The sequence below is a fragment of the Lithobates pipiens genome, unplaced genomic scaffold (assembly GCF_037356315.1).
Source record: "Lithobates pipiens isolate NorthernLeopardFrog02 unplaced genomic scaffold, aLitPip1_a1.2 Scaffold_27, whole genome shotgun sequence".
NCBI lineage: Eukaryota > Metazoa > Chordata > Amphibia > Anura > Ranidae > Lithobates > Lithobates pipiens.
Window position 1 is genome coordinate 86,385,372 of NW_027507788.1, and position 19,606 is coordinate 86,404,977.

Here is a 19,606-nt window from a genome sequence, read left to right on the forward strand (position 1 = left end):
GCAGAGGTCTCCGCGAGTTCTCTGGGTTCTTGCCCTTTCTCCCTGGTGGCTTCATCGAAGCATCTGCGACAGGCTAATCTGTCCGGAAGAGCTATAGCCCCACATATCCAGCAGGCATTTCCAGATGGACGGGAGTAGCGTGCTGGCGAATGATGCCTATGAGCAGGGGACCTTCTGCGGCGGGAGTGGCTGCATCTTGAACATGACCTGGAGCAACTTCTCCTGCGACTGCCTTTCCTGAGTGACTCCTTCAGCCTGAGTGGCTCCGCCTATGGTAAGAGCGGCTTCTCCCATGGGAGGATTCTCTGCGTCTCGATCCAGAAGATCTTGAGGACCTAATGGGGCTAACCATTTAGGTAGCATTAGTGATGTCCTGCTCTCTTTTTCGATCTTCTCTACTTACCAAGCTCCTCCCCTCTTACCTATTAGGCTGGTGGTGATCTGATGGGGCAGTGGTCTCCATAGATAGGGAATAGAGGAAGCCTAAGGGAGATGGGTAACACAAGGGAAAGAGGGATAAAGAAATAGGCAGAGGAAAAAAAGACAGAGAAAAAGAAAGAGGGAGAAAAAGGAGATAACTTACCAAAAGCAGGGTGGTAACACCGGGGCAGACACTCTCTGGGTTGCAGCTGAAGAATAGCACCAATCCAACACAGGAGAGCAACAGCAAGGAAAAAAAGTGTTCTTTCTCTTTTAAAATTGGCGTCGGGGGTCACATCCCGCTCGTGCATGCGCAGTAGCGCCGTGCGGCGGCAGGACACCTGGGAGACGGTGCTGGTGCTGTGGGACTACAGAGCCCAGGAATAGCTGCAAAAAAGAATAAAACAAACAGAGTGGAGTTTTAAGGCAGCCAAGGAGGGAGGATGACACCGAGGGAGACAAGAGGCAGAGACCACTGCAGGTACTAAGCCTATTTAAGGCTTATAGGTTAAGGTTACTGTATGCCTTCAGCCTATTTAAGGCTTACTTCCAGTGGCTTGTAGTAACAATGTTCCTGCCTGTTTAAGGCACGTAAGGTTGCAGAGAAAAGGTATTGATACCCCTGAGATCACCAGAGTGGGGTTCCTTCCATTTAGCTTCCTTTAGAGGCTGTACTGGTAAGGACTTCCACCCAGGAGAGGCTAGAACCTGGCTATTATACATTTTTTAGTAGAGACCCTAGAGAATAAAATGGTGGTTGTTGCAATATGTTATGTCACACTGTATTTGTGCAGCGGTCTTTTAAATGCAATTTTTTGGGGAAAAAAAAATACTTTAACCAGTTGCCGACCGCCGCACGCCGATGTACGTCGGTACAATGGCACGGGCAGGCAGGCATAAGGACATACATGTACGTCCCTTGCCTCCCGCGGGTCGGGGGCCCGATCGGCGGTCGGAATTCGTACGGGAGCGATCCCGGACGAGGGGACGGCCATTCATTCATGGCCACCCCCTCGCGATCGCTCCCGACGAATAGAAATCCCCGGTGACATCACTTCCTCTCCTGTAATGTAAACACAGGAGAGGAAGTGATGTATTCTCTCCTCCGTGTCGGTATTTTTCGTTCCGACACGGAGGAGAACGGATCAGTAAGTTGCACCAACACTCACACACACAGTAGAACATGCCAGGCACACTCACACCCCCCCTTTACCCCCCGATCACCCCCCCAATTACCCCTGCCCCCCAGTCACAGTGACACCAATGTCATTTTTTTTTTTTTTTTTTTTTTTTTTGCATTGGTGTCATTTGTGACTGTAATAACTGTTAGGGCAGTTAGAGTTAGCCCCCTTTAGTTCTAATGTACCCCCCTAACCCCCCCAATAAAGGTTTAACCCCGTGATCACCCCCCGTCGCCAGTGTCACTAAGGCTGGGTTCACATTGCAGCGGTTTATGAGAACGAATGTGATTCGCACCGCACTGCAGTGCAAATCACATCCGATCTCTGTGCGATTCGAGTTCAGCCATTCGCCGCACCCGCCGCACCCGCCACACCCGCCGCACCCGCCGCAAATTCGCACGGGACCCTTTTTTTGGCCCGCAGCAGAATCGGATCGCATGGGTGTTCACACCATGCGATCCGAGTTTGCAGATCGCACTGCGATATGCGAACTGATCTGGGGGTGTCAGTAACATTTCACTGACACTCCCAGCAGTTCGCATAGGGCAGTGTGAACTGCCGCCGGGAGGCATGCGATGCGGGAACCCGCCGCGGATTCGCGGCGTTTCCGCATCGCTCCAGTGTGAACCCAGCCTAATAAGCGATCATTTTTCTGATCGCCGTATTAGTGTCACAGGTGACGCTAGTTAGGCAGGTAGGTATTTAGGTTCGCCGCAGCTTTTTATAGCGCCAGGGACCCCCATATACTACCGCATAAAGCCCCCTGATTGCCCCCTAGTTAACCCTTTCACCAGTGATCACCATATAACTGTTACAGGTGACGCTGGTTGGTTAGTTATTTTTTTATAGTTTCAGGGCACCCGCCATTTATTACCTAATAAAGGTTTAACCCCCTGATCACCCGGCGGGTGTCATTTGTGACTAATAACTGTTAGGGCAGTTAGGGTTAGCCCCCTTTAGTTATAAGGTACCCCCCTAACCCCCCCAATAAAGGTTTAACCCCGTGATCACCCCCCGTCGCCAGTGTCACTAAGGCTGGGTTCACATTGCAGCGGTTTATGAGAACGGATGTGATTCGCACCGCACTGCAGTGCAAATCACATCCGATCTCTGTGCGATTCGAGTTCAGCCATTCGCCGCACCCGCCACACCCGCCGCAAATTCGCACGGGACCCTTTTTTTGGCCCGCAGCAGAATCGGATCGCATGGGTGTTCACACCATGCGATCCGAGTTTGCAGATCGCACTGCGATATGCGAACTGATCTGGGGGTGTCAGTAACATTTCACTGACACTCCCAGCAGTTCGCATAGGGCAGTGTGAACTGCCGCCGGGAGGCATGCGATGCGGGAACCCGCCGCGCATTCGTGGCGTTCCCGCATCGCTCCAGTGTGAACCCAGCCTAATAAGCGATCGTTTTTCTGATCGCTGTATTAGTGTCACAGGTGACGCTAGTTAGGCAGGTAGGTATTTAGGTTCGCTGCAGCTTTTTATAGCGCCAGGGACCCCCATATACTACCGCATAAAGCCCCCTGATTGCCCCCTAGTTAACCCTTTCACCAGTGATCACCATATAACTGTTACAGGTGACGCTGGTTGGTTAGTTATTTTTTTATAGTTTCAGGGCACCCGCCATTTATTACCTAGTCTCACTAGTGTACCCCTAAATTTAGGGGTGTCTACTTTCCAAAATGGGGTCATTTGGGGGGGGTTTGTGCCATCTTGGCATTTTATGGCCTTCAAAACTGTAACGCCCTTAGAAAGCCTGAAGGCGGTGCTTGGTTTTCGGGGCCCCGTACGCGGCTAGGCTCCCAAAAAGTCCCACATATGTGGTATCCCCATACTCAGGAGAAGCAGCAGAATTTATTTTGGGGTGTCATTTCACATATGCCCATGGCATGCGTGAGCAATATATCATTTAGTGACAACTTTGTGAAAAAAAAAAAAAAAAAAAAAAAGTTTGTAATTTTCCCGCAACTTGTGGCAAAATATAAAATATTCCATGGACTCAACATGCCTCTCAGCAAATAGCTTGGGGTGTCTACTTTCTAAAATGGGGTCATTTGTGGGGGTTTTGTGCCATCTTGGCATTTTATGGCCTTCAAAACTGTAATAGGTAGTGAGGAGTGAAATCAAAAAATTACGCCCTTAGAAAGCCTGAAGGCGGTGCTTGGTTTTCGGGGCCCCGTACGCGGCTAGGCTCCCAAAAAGTCCCACATATGTGGTATCCCCGTACTCAGGAGAAGCAGCAGAATTTATTTTGGGGTGTCATTTCACATATGCCCATGGCATGCATGAGCAATATATCATTTAGTGACAACTTTGTTAAAAAAAAAAAAAAAAAAAAAAAGTTTGTAATTTTCCCGCAACTTGTGGCAAAATATAAAATATTCCATGAACTCAACATGCCTCTCAGCAAATAGCTTGGGGTGTCTACTTTCTAAAATGGGGTCATTTGTGGGGGTTTTGTGCCATCTTGGCATTTTATGGCCTTCAAAACTGTAATAGGTAGTGAGAAGTGAACTCAAAAATTTACGCCCTTAGAAAGCCTGAAGGCGGTGCTTGGTTTTCGGGGCCCCGTACGCGGCTAGGCTCCCAAAAAGTCCCACATATGTGGTATCCCCATACTCAGGAGAAGCAGCAGAATTTATTTTGGGGTGTCATTTCACATACGCCCATAGCATGTGTGAGCAATATATCATTTAGTGACAACTTTGTGTAAAAAAAAAAAAAAATTTTTTTTTTTGTCATTATTCAATCGCTTGAGGCAAAAAAATAAAATATTCAATGGGCTCAACATGCCTCTTATCAATTTCCTTAGGGGGTCTACTTTCCAAAATGGGGTCATTTGGGGGGGTTTTGTACTGCCCTGCCATTTTAGCACCTCAAGAAATGAGATAGGCAGTCGTAAACTAAAAGCTGCGTAAATTCCAGAAAACGTACCTTAGTTTGTAGATGTGACAACTTTTGCGCAAACCAATAAATATACAATTATTGACTTTTTTTTTACCAAAGACATGTGGCTGAATACATTTTGGCCTAAATGTATGACTAAAATTGAGTTTATTGGATTTTTCTAATAACAAAAAGTAGAAAATATCATTTTTTTTCAAAATTTGCGGTCTTTTTACGTTTATATCGCAAAAAATAAAAATCGCAGAGGCAATCAAATACCATCAAAAGAAAGCTCTATTTGTGGGAAGAAAAGGACGCAAATTTTGTTTGGGTACAACATTGCATGACCGCGCAATTACCAGTTAAAGCAGCGCAGTGCCAAAGTGTAAAAAGACCTCTGGTCATTTACCAGCAAAATGGTCCGGTCTGAAAGTGGTTAATGAATAAAAAAAAAAAAAAAAAAAAACAGTAAAGTTAGCCCATTTTTTTTTTTTGTATAATGTGAAAGATTTTATGTCACAAGAATCGTGATCTTTTTATTCTAAGCAAAAAAATTCCGATTCTCATTTTGGCCAGAATCGTGCAGCTCTAATGCATATGTCATCTTTTTATGTAAACATGAAAAAAAAAACCTGTAAAATATAAATTTTTTTCTTCTGCTAAAAGTAGAGCCAGGTTACTCAAAAATATTTGTTTTTCACCCATTTGCACCGTAGAAGAATGTCAGTAAACCTGTTTCTACTAGCCTTAGAACTGAATTCTGAGAAAAAGACAAAAGTTGCAAAGCAAACTTTCCACACAGAAATATTACACCGGTGTAGAGACAACTTCACAGCCAACACCTAACACTACAAAAGGTTAGCTACTAAAACCATATTATGATGCTGGGTAGGTGCTAACAGGGTAAAAAATAAAATGTACATATATTTATTATACATGTACATACACATTCATGCCCACAGATGTGTAATGGGCAGTAAACTTAAAAAAAAAAAAAGAGAATGTTGTTGCCAGGACACAGGTGGTTTCTCAAGGAAATTGCCGTTGCCAGGATGCAGGGGCTTGCTGTACTCCAATAAAGTACATTTGCTCTCTACAGTGTACACATGTAAAAGTTATCAAACATCCTGGGAGGTATGGCACTACCAGATTTCAACCTATACTATATTTCGTCCCAATTATCACAACTATACCACATTGACAAGACAGACAGGGAGCGGTTCCTCCAGCTGATGTGCCCCAGGTGGGCCAGATGCACTAAAGACCCTATTTATGCGATAACAATAAACACCGGAAATACTGATTTGAGGACTGGTGAACTGGCCCTGCTGCGTCAATACAGACGCATATGGGACATTGCCTCCGCTAAACTAGAGATTCCCCAATAGAACGACTTCACCCCGTTATGGCACAACAAGGTCCTACCTGAATTCTTGCAAATTCCTGATGTAGATTGCTGGTCCACCTATGGAATCTTCTATCTCCAACATTTACTTACCAATGGGACTCTAAAAACCTTCCACACACTCCAAGTGGAGTACAATCTTCCCAATCATATGTTTTTTAGATATCTGCAAGTCAAACATGCAATCCGCAATCAATTCCCGTTGTCCCCCCCTAAGCCCACTTCAAATGTCGCTATGGCAATCATCAAAAACACTGATCCTCAAAAACTAATTTCAGCCTTCTACAATCTGCTTTCCACCCCAGTAGCAACTAAAATAGCTTATGGACTTAAACCTCGCTGGGAAAGGGCGGTGGGACCTATCGAGGACGGGGAATGGGAGGAAGCTCTGGAATTCTGTAAGACAGTTTCCCCAAAACTGTCGGACAGGCTGACTCAAATTTACATACTCCATCAAGCGTACCTTACCCCCCTCAGGGTTGCCAGGTACAGAGGCTCCCAGTCCTCCTTGTGCCAAATGTGCGGAAGGGAGACAGGAACATTCATTCACTTACTGTGGTCATGCCCCAAAGTACAGGGACTATGGACACAGATTGTAAGATTCCTCCATGACGAAATGGGCTCTCCAGCCACGCTGGACCCAAAAATGTGCCTTTTAGGACTCTTGCCAGACTCGACCGACAGGTACATGAAGACATTTCTACACGAGACGTTATTCACAGCACGAAAGACAATAGCTCGGAAATGGATGAGGACTTGTCCCCCGAGCATTGCAGAATGGAAAGCAGAAATAAACAACACCCTCCCCTACAAAAAATTTATATACACCAATAGGGGTTGCCCTGAGAAATACTACAAAATTTGGGACAGGTGGCTGCAGGAGTCTAGCACTTGTTCATAGCCGGTCTATGCACAATATATAGTAATGTAAATGACAAGTAGATCCTCCGGCCTCTGGGTAGTGAAGTAGCCCAAACCACTGACACAAGGTACCTTTTGGCTTTAGTTATTTTATGCATAAAACGTGATGTGACATTGACGATTTGAGATGGTTATACAATTGTTATCTGAGGAGCTGTACGATCTGTGGCATTTTAGTAACTGTAATCTGTAACATGTATGCACTGTGAATCGAAATAAACCTGGTTGATTTAAAAAAAAAGTTATCAAACATTGATATGCGTACATGTGTAAAATATATACCAACCGCTGGACCACAGAAGGAGGGATTTTATCTTTTTTTCCTGAATGCAGCACAAGTTTATTGATCTTTACACATCTATGGACCAGGACCCACTGAGAACAATACAACTGTCTTTAGATTAAGATTATAAAAAGAAAAAAAACAAAAACAAGGGGCACTCTGTTTCAAACAGCAGGGGATCAGTGAGCTGATTTCTTGCTGATCAGAGCAAGCAGGCAGATGACACATAGGATATGGACAGAGCCCGCTCTGCTCTATTGGTGGCTGGGAGTAACTGGACTTTGCTTTCCATTCACACCCCACTACCTCCGATCTGCTCCGCCCTCTTATGTTTTTTTTTTAGAGGACCTAATTGGACCCAGAGGTAGGCAGGTGTAAATGGGAACACAAGTCCGTTTGCACAGCCTGTCCATAGGAATGCATGGACCTTCCGATTAGGTCTGTCTGAAAAACTGACAGGCTGACCTGATCAGAACGTCTATCTGAAAAGGGCCTTACATGTGCTTTAGGCCCCTTTCACACGAAGGGTCCAATCAGGTAGGCCTGTCAGTTTTTCAGGTGGACCTGATCGAGCGGTTCATTCACCTCTAAGGACCAGCAGGTATAAATGAACTTGTATCCATCCGATCTGCTAGAAATATGAAAGGCATCTGTCGTTCTCTTCGATCCAGGCAGATCGGATCGGAGGGCAGTCAGATGTAAACGGACAGCGGAACTGTTTGCTCCTAGCTGCTCATAGGGCAGAGTGGGCTTAAACTTAGACACAGACCTGTCATCCACCCGCTCTTCTCAGCCACAGTCTGCCCTGTGTAAGGCCCGCTTCACACTAGTGCAATGCCAGACATCCCATGGGATTTGCACCATATTGCTGTGCAGATCGCATCACAAACTGTATGGCTGAAAACGCATCGCATGTGCTCCAAAATGGTGCAGGACCCTTTTTTTGGTCCACACTGGAATCGGATTGCATGGGTGTTCACAACTATGGGATCAGATTCCTGCACCATTTCACGGTTCGCACTGCAGTCTGCGAACCTATCTGGGGGTGTCGTTAACTTTACATTGACACCCTCAGCGATTCGCAGATCTCAGTGTGAACCAATGTGCGATTCAGGTGCGATGCGGGAACCCGCACTGGATTCACAGGGTTCTCACATTGCACCAGTGCCTGAAAGGGGCCTAAGGGGCAGATACTGCTTGCTGCATGTTGGAGGCACTTTCACCAATGGTAGTGTTCTATGGTATTTCATGTAAAACACACCCTAAAAGGCAACGCATTTAAAGCAAGCCTCTGGGGCATAAGCTAGTACACCATATTAGTAAACTTGCTGTATGTACCCCATAACGTACATAGGTCTATGAACATCTGGGGTGTGCAGCAAATACAATCAGGTTGTTTGGCCTGTTGCATAGAAACAATGGGTGTGATGGCGTACATGGTTTAGTAAATCAGGTCACATGAATAAAAGGAGAATTTTATCTGGCACAAAGCACAGATCCATCTCAGATCTGTAAAGTTGGACATACACCAGGAAATTTTGTTTGAACGTTCATAAGAAAATGCTAAAGGAAACAATCATCAGGAGTATTCCACCTTGCCATCGAGTCAACTCATTTTGGTCAAAAGCCCTTAAAGCAGAACTTCACCCAAAAGGGGAAGTTCCACATTACTACCCCCCCCGCCAGTTTTGTGTCGAATAATGTCCCCCCGTCCGATAGTGTCCACCCTATACTGCGCTTGCGCAGTACAGAAGAAAAGGAGGTGCCGAAATTCTCTGAATTTGAACCGTACCTGCGCACTGAGTCCAGGTTCAAGCCCCACCATCCAAGTGGACATAGAGTTAGAATAAAAAATTGCCGGGCGAAGCGAGGCCGTGCCCGATGCGTGGCGAGTGAAGCGAGCCCGCGAGGGGCCCTGGTACTAAGTGCTACTGTATGTCCACTTGGATGGTGGAGCTTTAACCTGGACTCAGTGCGCAGGCGCCGTTCATCTTCCGAGACTTTTCGGAGTCTCCTGCGCAGCGCTTGCCCAGTACGGGCGGAACTTTTTGTCAGAATACTGGCGCTGCCGGCAGCAACTATTCACAAATCGCAGCGCTGCTAGCGCATGCACAGTGAGAAGCCAAAAGGAGTCACAGGTGGCTTCGTGAAGAACCGGCCCAGGTGAGGACAATCGCTGGATCTTTGGACAGGCAAGTGTTCTTTTATTAAAAGTCAGCAGCTGCAGTATTTGTATCCACTGACTTTTAAATTATTTGTTACTAGGGAGAAGAACCTGCTATATGAATGCAATCCCAGACTTATAGCGGAGGTCCACCCTAAAGTGGACCTCCGCTCATCGGAACCCTCCCCCCCTCCGGCGCCACAATTGGCACCTTTCAGGGGGGTGCAGATACCTGTACAGTACAGGTATTCTGCACCCACTTCCGGGATAGCTCTCTGCGGAAAGGGGCGTAGATTACGCCCCTTTCCGCAAGTGCCCCGCTGCCTGCTGGGAAACACACAGATCCCAGAGGCAGCGGGGACCATCCTTATTGCGCAGCGCGATTCGCGCATGCGCAGTAGGGAACCGGGAAATGAAGCCGAAAGGCTCCATTTCCTGATTCCCATACCCAAGATGGCGGCGGCAGCACCCGACAAGACGATCTAGAGATTGGCTTCGGGTGCTGACATCGCGGGCGCGCTGGACAGGTAAGTGTCACTATTTTAAAAGTCAGCAGCTGCAGTATTTGTAGCTGCTGGCTTTAAAAAAATAAATAAATAAATAAATAAAAAAAAACGCGGAGTCCCGGCGGACTCCCGCTTTATTACACAAGTTTGTTTTTGGCCTACAACATGAGCATTAGGCTACAATCACACAAGTGACTAGTCCCAGGTGCGAATAACAGCGGCAAAAGTCTGCTGATTCCGGCTGCTGTTTTTCACCACCTGTGAGTGTCTAGCTGCAGTCGCCAAGCCTTGTACACTTCAATAACGGGTTGCCGGCAGCTATCCGTGTCTGTCCACACAGCCAGGAATTACCTACGGTGATCACTGCTGGATGCACTTTGTGTGTGCGATATTTCCTGAACGGAAATCAGATTAACGGTTAGCATTTCATTTGTGCAGAAAACAAACAAGAAAATGTTCAGATCCTTTTTACAGATGCACTAAAATTTCAGCAACGAAAATGGCGTTTTGTGACATTTTGCCGATAAAGAAAAAAAAAAGGTGTAGATAAAGGCACCCAAAACGCACGCAATTTTACTGTGCTTATGGTGTGTTTTTCATAAGTCACGTGGCTCAAAAATCACATTAAAAACATAACACAGGTATGTTATTGATGCGTGCTTGCTATGCTTTCAATGCATTTAAAAGGAGCTGGTGCTTTTTTGGTGTATTTTTTTTTTTTTACTGACCAAAAATGCAGCAAGCAAGATTTTTAACACCACAATGGAAGCAACAGACCTGTGTGAAGACATACATAGAATTAAAAGGCATGCATTTTTCCCGAGCTATTCTTAGGCTAAAGGTGCCTATAATGGCTGACAATAAATTCAAAAGTCTAATACAATTATATATAAAAATATAAATTTTTTCTAAAAAAAAAAAAACTTGCATTTTTGGTTTCGACACTAAAATTTCCATTCTGTGCACCTCTAACTCCTTTTTATTCAAATCCTCTTTTCAGGCCTTGTGCACACTGCGTTTTACAGGCATATGATGTTTTTTTTTCTGCCCTTAAACGCCCCTCTAAGTTAGCCTGTGTGTTCATGGATACATAGGTGTATACAGGCAATTAATGGCAGGGGCAAAATCACGTTCAAAAGAGCTCTTGGGCAGAAAAAACGCTCAACGCATCTTAACGCATCTAAATGCTGGGCGCGTTTAGCGTTTAAGCATTCATTCATTTGAATGGCTAGAATAGGTTATAATTCTGGCCAATGAAGTGAATGAATGTCCAAACGCTTGATGCACCTGAATGCATCTAAACACAGCTTTAGGCATGTTTTTAACACTGCTTTTCTCCTGTCAGAGGAGCCTAGTATGCATGAGGCCTCAATATGGTCAAAAACGACTGGTATTTGATGCTATCTATTTGAAAATCAAACGAACGTCTTAAAAATGAAATATGTGTTTGAATCAAGTTCTTGCTGTTGTGCAACCAGCATTCTACTATCACTAGGTCCCCAGCTATGACAGGAATGTGACCAACCGGATTCCACATGATACAAAGTCTAATGGCAGCTCAGCTAAGCAGACAAACAGTAATAATAAGTGTCTGCTGAAAACAAACTGATTCCATCCCACACAGAGACCGACAACAATCCCATCCTTGGTCATGGAAAGCTACCTGCAGACCAGGTGCTTAGCCCTGCCTTCCAGACATACATCCCCCCAACGCATATGGTGCTAAACTAGGGTGACCAGACATCCCCGGTTTCCACGGACAGTCCCCAGACTGAGGACACTGCCCCGGACCAAGTCTGTCCCCGGATTGGATTTGAACAGGGGCTGGGACAATTTCAAAGACGGTCAGTGCAGAATAAAAAAATAAAATAAAAATCTGAATTACACACCCGCTCTGCCGCTCTTACTAGCTTAGGGGGTGTATTTTTTTTCATTAGCTGCGCCCCTTTCTGATGATCATGTGCTGGTCGGAGCAGAGGGAATATTTCTTCAGTTTTGGGTGCATGCCCGTTCCGCTCCCGTTCGCATGTTCTTTTGCCTTGGTTCAAGTCCCGGCCAGCCGTCTGCCTATCTCTAGGCCTCCCCTGGCGGAGTAATCTTCCTCTGCTCCCCACCCAGTAGTAGCTGGGGCCCGGAGAGTAAGACTTGACAGGCTGTGAGGCGGGCAGCGGCAATGGGCAGAGAGTTGCTGATTGCCACCATTACTAGTAAAAAAAATAAATAAATAATATTTCCCCAAATAAAAAAAAAATCTGGTCACCTTATGCTAAACGCAAGTACCACAGCGTTCAAATTAGGGTTGTGCCGCTACCAGTATCGGTGCTGATACTGAGTATTTGCACAAGTATCGGTACTCGTGCAAATGCACCGATACCAGAAACCAATACTTAGAGCTGTTAGTGGGTCTCCCCAGTGTTAAAGAAGTCCGGTAATTGGAGCTGTCAAAAAAAGAAAAAAACCAGCCAGTAATGTTAACAACACTGCTCAGCCCTGAAATACTAAAATAAAAAGAAACATTGTTTCTTTTTGTATATTTCTGTTTCTTTATCTGCAGATCAAAAGGGATGAACAAATGTTCCTCTGTTTAACCCCTTAGTAACCCTTAATTTACCCCCTAGTCACCTCCATTTAATAATTAATTATTTTCCTGCTTTTTTTCCCTTTTGTTCGCGTCTATTTTATAAACAATTAAAACTTTTTTTTGTTTGCGTTAGTACATTTTTTTCACACATATATTTATACATTTCACATTGAAAAAGTGCTAAATTAAAAAAAAAAAAACTATTTATTTCATTTGTTAATAACTTTTCAATGCTTTGTGCCATTGTTGGCTGCTGAGGTTAAAACAAAAACAGTTGCAGTAGGTATCAGCGAGTAAAAAAAAAAAAAAAAAGTAATCGGTACTCATTGTAAAAAAAAAAAATATATATATATATTTTTTTTAAATGGTACCGATGCATCCCTAGTTCAAATATACAGCCTTCACGTATTTCAGCCTATCGTAGACTTAGGCTGCATAGCTAGATGCTGCACCCGTCAGTGTTGTCTGGGTACACTAAACCACCAGGATTGGACGCACATCGGCTAAACACCTGGTGTGCTAATAGCCCATGGCTGATGACACATCAGTGGTTGTGCGGTTTGTGATCCTGCTATGACAAATGGTCATACACGCTTTGATTTTTGATTTATTTTTTTTATCAATGTGCGATTTGATCAAAACAATCTAATCTGTAAACGCATACCATAATTTCTAGCGTTAAACCAATACTAAGCATTTGCACAAGTACTTGTACCCAATTCGCACCCCATTGTCAGGCAATGGAGCAGTTTAAATCATTGTGACTCAAGTCGCAGCAACTTTGAAAAAGGTTCCTGCACTACTTTTTTTGCGATTTCATTGCGACTTCTGATCAATTTAGTCTCAAGCTGCAGTGAAATGGGAGGTCCAAATCGCACTAATCTGTGGCTTTGAAATTGTGCTGAAGTAGCGCAATTTCGAAGCTGCACTGGTGTGTAAAAAATAAATGCATCCAAGGGGAAAATAGGTATTGGTAATAGCGAGTACTTAAAGCAGACCTTCAGTGATTCCTTCAGCTTTCCATCTACTAAATCTTCTGCACTTGTTTTAAAGCGGAAGTTCCGCCGTTTTTTTTTTTTTTAAATCAGCAGCTACAAATACGGCAGCTGCTGACTTTTAAAATAAGGAGACTTACCCGCCCAGCGCGCCCGCGATGTCGGCACCCAAAGCCGATCTCTCGATCGTCTCTCGGGTGCTGCCGCAGCCATCTTGGGTATGGGAATCAGGAAGTGGAGCCTTGCGGCTTAATTTCCCGGTTCCCTACTGCGCGAGTCGCGCTGCGCAATACGGATGGTCCCCGCTGTCTCTGGGATCCGTGTGTTTCCCAGCAGACAGCGGGGGACCCGCAGGAAGTGGCGTGAATATCTGCAGATTCTGCAGATATCTATGCCGGAAGTGGGTGCAGATACCTGTACTGTAAGGTATCTGCACCCCCTCCCCCCTGAAAGGTGCCAATTGTGGCGCCGGAGGGGGGGAGGTTTCCAATGAGCGGAAGTTCCACTTTAGGTTGGAGCTCCGCTTTAAAGAGGAAGTAAACCCTGATGGGTTTACTTCCTCTTTTTTTCCCTGCAAAGGTAAAGCATAATGGACTACAATGCATCGCATAGTAGCTCATTATGTGTCACTTACCTGACACAGGAGCCAGTGAAGTCGCCGCTGTCCCCTGTAGTCCGCCGCATCCATGTTGCTGGTGGCGTCTCGCAGCTCCGACGAATCACAGCGGCGCAGCCGCGATGACGTCACTCCATACGGCGAAGCCGCGATGACGTCACTCCCGCGCATGCGCACGGGAGTCGACAAATTAGGCAAATCCATTCTTGGATTTGCCGCATTTAGTGCGCCTGCTCGCCGCTGTCTACGGCGCATGCGCCGTAGACAGCGGTGCCCATTTTCGGGCAAATATCTCCTAAACCATATAGGTTTAGGAGATATTGCTTGGACCTACAGGTAAGCCTTAATCTAGGCTTACCTATAGGTCCAAGTTGTTTGGAAGGGTTTACTTCCTCTTTAACTTTGAATAGTAAAACATTTTTTACTGCCAGTAAATAGCTTATACAGCCCACTTCCTGTTTTCTTGTCTAGTAAAAAGCCTAGGCTTATGACCTCATGCACAGCTCTCTCTCTCACTCTCCTGAGGAGTTTGCAAAGAAGGTGAGGGGGGATTAGTTATAAGAGGGCCAATGAGAGAAGCAGAGCTGGAGGTGTGCCTCTGAGTAAATCCAGGAAGTGAACAGGCAGCAGCTTCAGCGGCCCACAGTTAAAATGATTCCAGCCAGACTCAGTGGAGGGAGATTTCTGCAGCATATTTAGCAAGTCCAGAATCACCGTATATATAAAAATATGCAAAGTGGTTGGAGGGAAGCTTCAGAATGGCAAAGATGTTTTTATTACAAATTATGTGAGCAGACTGCAGTTCCTCTTTAATAACGGAGTACGGGAACTGATACTTTTTCTTAAAAAAACGCTATTGGCGCATCCCTAATAATTTCCCTTCTGATCACTGTAGACTTATTTCCAACGAGGTTTGATCACACTCAGTCTATCGGCACGGGAGCAAAATTATTGATCGTTTTGCGTTTATCGGCAGCACCGAGATGCTTTATTCGTGGAAACAACTGTATTTCAATTGATCGGAATATGAGGTTATGTGGTGGAAACAGAGATACGAGCTCATGCTCCTTTCAAAGCTCTGTGCGTTCTCATGTGCACACAAAACTACACTTCTTGTCTGCTACTTTTGGGGGGGCAACAACAACGAATGGCACAAATTGCGTGGTTACTTGCTACACTAGTGTGAATGCGAGCCAAGGCCGCGTTCACACTACTGCAGAATGCAGGCAAACCATACGTGCTCCTGCACTCGCAGTCTGAATTTGATGCTGTTTAGCAAACATGCATCGGTGCAATTAATTCTTAATTAAATCCCACGGATTAGAAAACATGGCGCGTTTTCCTGTGCGCAGAAACGCATAGTGCCTTTGGCACCATGGGGCTTCTATGCATCTGCAGTTTAAGAAAAGGGCCAGGAACCTCTTACCCTGCTCCTCGTAGGTATAGCAACCAATTTAAATGAATGGGCTGCTGTGCCAATGCAAACTTGCCCCACAGCAATGCAGATGTGCACCTAGACTTAGGTGCAGGTGGCTGCTGCGGCTGGACTGCACCGGCATGGAAAAAGACACTGCAATTTAGGAGATGCCTGGGGTTGGGATCAATCGTAATGGCACCCCACACACTGGAAATCACACCTGCACTGGGAACCGCACAGATTCTGCGTGTGCCAAAAAAAAAAAAAAAGGAAGGATCGGGGACCCTTTCCCTGGGTTTTCAGGAGGCACAGAGGCCCATTCAGATGAAAAGGCTGCCATGTCCGAGTAGAACGTATCCTGCAGCAACGCATAGATGTAAACCTACATATTGAAGGAGTTTGTAAGAAATAAAAAAATTAAAATGTAACCGTTAGGATAGATTTAGACATGCATCTAAATCTCCCTTGCCTCCAAATCCTAATGTGCGTTCTGATTGCTCTCTAGAAGCTACACATTAGGTGGTGAGGAAGAGTTGCGACACCTCCTTACCGCCTGTTTTAGCCACGTTCACATCGGACTGTTTTGACATGTCAAATCGCCGGCTATTGCTGGCAATGTCCGAAATCGGTGCGATGCCGGTTTTGTGGCACCACACCGATTCCCAAAAGTAGTTTCCTGTATTTGGCGACTTTGGGGGCCATGCATGAACCTACACAGATATCTGTCAAATCGCCCCTGAAGTCGGACTGAATTGGCAATTTCAAACCTGCCCTCAATGTGAACCTGGGCTTTTCAACATTTGTGCTGAAAAATGTGGCACAGTGGGGTGCTTTGCACGCGGTTGTGGGGCATTTGCAGTGCTTCTCTACTAAGGACGAGCTCAGGCGTGTTCGCAACTAGCAGCTCAACCGAGCATTTTTGATACCCCCCCAACCGAAAGTCTAAATAGGACCGAAGGCTCCAGTCACACTAGCCCGACTCCAAAGTCCCACAGTTTCCAGTGCGACTTTGATCTGACTTTACAATCTCCGAACCAAAGTCGTGTCAAAAGTCGCACCAAAGTAGTGAAGGCCACTTTTCAAAATCGCTGGGACTTTAAGTCTCACCAATCTGAACGGGTGCCATTGAAAAGAATGGGGAGCAACTTGATATGTCCAAAGTCGCATGACAAGTTGCACTAGTGTGAAAACGGGGGGTGGGGGGGGGGGGGAAACACTGCTTCTAGACAGTCCCATGTGCCAGGATTTTACCACCCCCTAAAGCACAACAAGCAGCCGCTCAGGGTATACATACACCAAAGCAAAAAATCAAAACCCCATCTCATTCAGTGGGCAGCACCACTCCCAAACACAACCCATTCAAACGAATGCAATGCAGGAAATTGTGGCGTGGTTGTGTGCCCTTTTCAAGGATAACGCTGCCGGCGAGAAGGCGATATATCACCTGTCAACCACTCTCTGAAAAGCAATCCATCCCAGATCACTTTTTGAGGGATGGTAAGATCTGCCACAAGCGCCCATTCGGCGTTTAGTGAACGCAGTGCGTTTGTACGCCACACGCACAGGGTGGCCCATTGATTTCAGGCTGCTATACATGTGACATGACAGAAGCACAACAGGTGGTTTTTGTGCGTTTTGCAAACAATTCTGCGCTTTTTACGCACGTTCACAGAACACTGACGTGTGAATGAGCCCTAGAACTGGAGCAGACAGTCCGGAGCGGCTGTCTGTGGCAACCAATCAGCTTCCAGCTTCTATTGGTTGGGTTACATTTTAAAATGAAAGCTGGAAGCTGATTGGTTGCCATGCACAGAAGCTCCAAGCTCAGTCACTAGTGATCTCAGGTTTGCCTGTGTATGAGGAGCCCAGATAAACTACCGATCACAGCAAAACCGACTGATAACATGAAGTCAGGGGTCATCCAAGGTGTTAGATTGCGGTATACCGGACAGGCCAATCATAGACCGGAGGGATCGTGTCCCGTACATACCTCCTCCACACCGATCCTGGGCTGCCTCCTCCACCGCACTCCTGGACCGAAACCATCAAAGTGCCAGGAAAACTTCTCCAGGACTCTAAGCTGAGCATCCGTACGCATGCGCAGTCCGTCCCGGGAGAGGCAGCCCCGGTCAGGTTACAGGGAGGGCCGGTGACGTCACGGGGAGGTGAAAAGTTTTCTGTACCAAGTCCTGCCAGTGTCTCTCCTGTGACAGAGAATAGTTGTGTCAGTGACTGCTTCCCTGATTAGGATCATGTACTACACAAGCACCAGGAGCTTTGTGTCAATAAGGTTCTACTGAGAAAAATCCAGGAGCTACTGTGGCTGAACTTGTGTTTCGGAAATGCTAGATATCTGGCTGTCATACTAAGCCAGACTTTTCAATACCTTATGGCTAGGTTTAGACGTGCATCTAAAACCTCCACTCATCTGAAAAGCGATCTGTGTTCAGATTGCTTTTCACAGACAATCAGTGCTGGGACAAGGTCACCTAGAACCTATCACCCCCATTCAAGATGATGTACAGCCAACAACCCGCCCCCTGCCCCCCCCCCCCCCAAAAAAAGTGAGCACTAATCTGCATGCTTACCCCATAACCATAAATTCCCCCAAATTGCCCTTCCCCCAAAAAAGTCACCCCTCCTAGTACAAATCCTCTACTCCTCAAATTTCCCCTCCATTCTTTCCCTCCCCCTCTCCAAATTCCCCTTCTTAGCACAAATAAACCCCTTAAAGTGGAATTCCACCCAAAAAATTGAACTTCTGCATTAAGAGAAGGTGACCCCCCTGACATGCCACATTTTTGCATGGCATGGCATTTTTTGGGGTGGGGGGAGTGGAAACCCTCTTTTTAGAGGGTTCCAGCTCCCACTTCCTCCTGGGGCTCCGCCCTCCCTCTCAGCAATCATCTGGGTCCCAGATGATTGCCTGGCCCAGCGTGCAGCACGGCTCGCGCATGCACAGTGCGTGCCCGGCTGTGAAGCCAAAGCCAAGCGCCCACAGTGACAATGCCGGTGCCGCAGAGAGGAGGGTGAGACAAGTGGGGCTTTGTTCCTCTGAATCGCTGGGCCAGGTGAGTGTCTGATTATTAAAAGTCAGCAACCACAGTATTTGTAGCTGCTGACTTTATTTATTTATTTTTTAAGCGGAACTCCGCTTTAAATGTCCTCTACTAGCACAACCCCCCCCCCCCCCCAAAAAAAGTCCCCTCCTAGCACAGTTCTCCTCCCACCTTCACCATATCTCCTCTTCTAGCACAAACCCCCTGAATCCCCCCTCATAGCACAAATCCTCCTCCCTTATCCCCCCTCCCAACACAAATCACCTTAAATCCCAACTACAGGTATACCCCACTTTTAAGTACACAATGGGGTTTATTTACTAAAGATTGAAAGTGCAAAATCAGGCTCACTTCTGCATAGAATCCAATGAGCTTCTAACTCCAGCTTGTTAATTAAACTTTGGTAATAAAACCTGGAAGCTCATTGGTTTCTATGCAGAAGTGAGCCTGATTTTGCACTTTCAAGCTTTAGTAAATAAACCCCATTGTGTAGTGGGGTATGCCTATACTAGCAATTTTTACCCTGTGCCCCCCCCCCCCAAATTGCCTCTCCTAACACAAATCTCCTTGCAGTGCAAACACATCACATGAAACCACTGTAGGCGATGGGACACATCCTCACTCGTTGTTTTAACCCCAATTTTGACGAACAAACAGTTGTGGGGCATTTGTGGCACCTACCTATTCACTCCAATGGGTTGTGTTTGGCAGACTTATCACCCGCCAGTCGCAATATGTTAATTTATGTCCTGGACATGAAGCGAGGGATTGCGAGCGTGGCATGTGAAAATCCCAGTGCACTTAGTTTGCAGCTTAGTGGGTGTGAGGGAGTGCTATAAAACAAGGCGCAACTGCTAGTCTTAACAAGGCCTATGGGCTAGCACCATACCTCCAAACTTTTTGAGGTGGGAATGAGGGACACCTATTAGCAAAAGTATGTAGACATAGGCAGGGGCGGACTGACCATTCGGCCACTCGGGCACTGCCCGAGGGTCCCAGGCCACTAGGGGGCCCCATCAGGGTTGCCAGCATCAGTAAAACCAGGGACAGTATGTAAAAATAGGTGTTTTTTTTTACATCTGTCTCTGAAATGTCCCTTACTGACATCCTTTTGGTCTAAAAATCCAGAGATTATAGCTGCCCCACCTCTCCAGTACCTTCTCA

General features: G+C 46.1%; 1 protein-coding gene across 1 annotated transcript in view; it reads right to left on the reverse strand.

Moving 5' to 3' along the window:
- Positions 1–17,495, reverse strand: part of BCL2L12 (BCL2 like 12) — a 77,530-nt gene extending 60,035 nt beyond the window's left edge. The window contains exon 1 of the mRNA XM_077457168.1: positions 17,374–17,495. The gene's annotated coding sequence lies outside the window, so the exon portion shown is untranslated. The remainder of the gene's footprint in view (positions 1–17,373) is intronic.
- Positions 17,496–19,606: the final 2,111 nt, after the last annotated feature.